Raw genomic sequence first — 2,500 nt, 5'->3', positions numbered from 1 at the left:
GGATGAGCTGGGGCCGGGCTGGGAGCTGAGCTGGGGGGCTGGACTGATGGCTGGGCTGGGGGCTGGGCTGGGTAGGGCTGGTTCTCTGACAGCCAGGCCTTCTCTCAATAAAGCTGATTGAGAACACAATGGGATATGCTATATAGGATAGCTCTGTCTGTCTCTCTCCGTCTCTATTTCTGTCTCTGTTTCTCTCTCTCTCTCTCTCGCTCTCTCTCTCTCCCCTCTCTCTCTCTCTCTCTCTCTCTCTCTCTCTCTCTCTCTCTCTCTCTCTCTCTCTCTCTCTCTCTCTCTCTCTCTCTCTCTCTCTCTCTCTCTCTCTCTCTCTCTCTCTCTCTCTCTCCTCTCTCTCTCTCTCTCTCTCTCTCTCTCTCTCTCTCTCTCTCTCTCTCTGGTCCCTCTCTCTCTCTCGCTCTCTCTCTCTCTCTCTCTCTCTCTCTCTCTCTCTCTCTCTCTCTCTCTCTCTCTCTCTCTCTCTCTCTCTCTCTCTCTCTCTCTCTCTCGCGCTCTCTCATCTCCACAGTGGTGGAAAAGGAAACAGGCGGTTCACTCTGATGGTCAAGTTGGTCCCTCAGCTCTCCTTGGCATGCCCTCTCTGGTCTACCGAATACCGACCTGTCCGAAACTCACCATAGATGATGCCACATTTCAGAAGAACAAAATAAGTATGTGTGCGTGTGTGTGTGTGTGTGTGTGTGTGTGTGTGTGTGTGTGTGTGTGTGTGTGTGTGTGTGTGTGTGTGTGTGTGTGTGTGTGTGTGTGTGTGTGTGTGTGTGTGTGTGTGTGTGTGTGTGTGTGTGTGTGTAGGGAGGAGCAGTAGCTTGTAAACAAAGAGACTGAGTAAACATAGTTCTGGCTGGTTGAATTGAATTCCGGCCAACTGACATTTCACTTTACATTCAGGAAAAAGCGAATAAAACAATTGAACTAAATGCAGCATCGAAAGTTCATAGAGGACAAAGACAGTCATAGAAGTGTATATCTAGACCCAGAGTATCTATCTAGACCCAGAGTATATATCTAGACCCAGAGTATCTATCTAGACCCAGAGTATATATCTAGACCCAGAGTATCTATCTAGACCCAGAGTATCTATCTAGACCCAGAGTATATATCTAGACCCAGAGTATATATCTAGACCCAGTGTATCTATCTAGACCCAGAGTATCTATCTAGACCCAGAGTATATATCTAGACTCAGAGTATATATCTAGACCCAGAGTATCTATCTAGACCCAGAGTATATATCTAGACCCAGAGTATCTATCCAGACCCAGAGTATATATCTAGACCCAGAGTATCTATCTAGACCCAGAGTATCTATCTAGACCCAGAGTATATATCTAGACCCAGAGTATCTATCTAGACCCAGAGTATCTATCTAGACCCAGAGTATATATCTAGACCCAGAGTATCTATCTAGACCCAGAGTATATATCTAGACCCAGAGTATCTATCTAGACCCAGAGTATATATCTAGACCCAGTGTATCTATCTAGACCCAGAGTATCTATCCAGACCCAGTGTATATATCTAGACCCAGACCCAGTGTATCTATCTAGACCCAGTGTATATATCTAGACCCAGACCCAGTGCATCTATCTAGACCCAGATAATCTATCTAGACCCAGTGGATCTATCTAGACCCAGACCCAGTGGATCTATCTAGACCCAGACCCAGTGTATCTATCTAGACCCAGACCCAGTGTATCTATCAAGACCCAGACCCAGTGTATCTATCTAGACCCAGACCCAGTGTATCTATCTAGACCTAGTGTATCTATCTAGACCCAGACCCAGTGTATCTATCTAGACACAGTGTATCTATCGAGACCCAGTGTATCTATCTAGACCCAGACCCAGTGTATCTATCTAGACCTAGTGTATCTATCTAGACCCAGACCCAGTGTATCTATCTAGACACAGTGTATCTATCGAGACCCAGTGTATCTATCTAGACCCAGACCCAGTGTATCTATCTAGACCCAGACCCAGTGTATCTATCTAGACCCAGACCCAGTGAATCTATCTAGACCCAGACCCAGTGTATCTATCCAGACCCAGACCCAGTGTATCTATCTAGACCCAGACCCAGTGTATCTATCTAGACCCAGAACCAGTGTATATATCTAGACCCAGACCCAGTGTATATATCTAGACCCAGACCCAGTGTATCTATTTAGACCCAGACCCAGTGTATCTATCTAGACCCAGACTCAGTGTATCTATCTAGACCCAGACCCATTGGATCTATCCAGACCAAGTGTATCTATCTAGACCCAGTGTATCTATCGAGACCCAGTGTATCTATCTAGACCCAGACCCAGTGTATCTATCTAGACCCAGACCCAGTGTATCTATCTAGACCCAGACCCAGTGAATATATCTAGACCCAGACCCAGTGTATCTATCTAGACCCAGACCCAGTGAATCTATCTAGACCCAGACCCAGTGTATCTATCCAGACCCAGACCCAGTGTATCTATCCAGACCCAGACCC

At 46.3% G+C, this 2,500-nt stretch overlaps 1 protein-coding gene across 13 annotated transcripts in view; it reads right to left on the bottom strand.

The window, feature by feature from the left end:
* LOC118379415 (transcription factor 4-like) overlaps positions 1–2,500 on the bottom strand; it is a 439,744-nt gene that overhangs the window by 170,218 nt on the left and 267,026 nt on the right. The window lies entirely within an intron of this gene.

The sequence above is a fragment of the Oncorhynchus keta genome, chromosome 9 (assembly GCF_023373465.1).
Source record: "Oncorhynchus keta strain PuntledgeMale-10-30-2019 chromosome 9, Oket_V2, whole genome shotgun sequence".
Taxonomy (NCBI): Eukaryota; Metazoa; Chordata; class Actinopteri; order Salmoniformes; family Salmonidae; genus Oncorhynchus; species Oncorhynchus keta.
The sequence above is the reverse complement of the archived record's forward strand: the minus strand, read 5'-3'. Positions and strand labels throughout refer to the sequence as shown.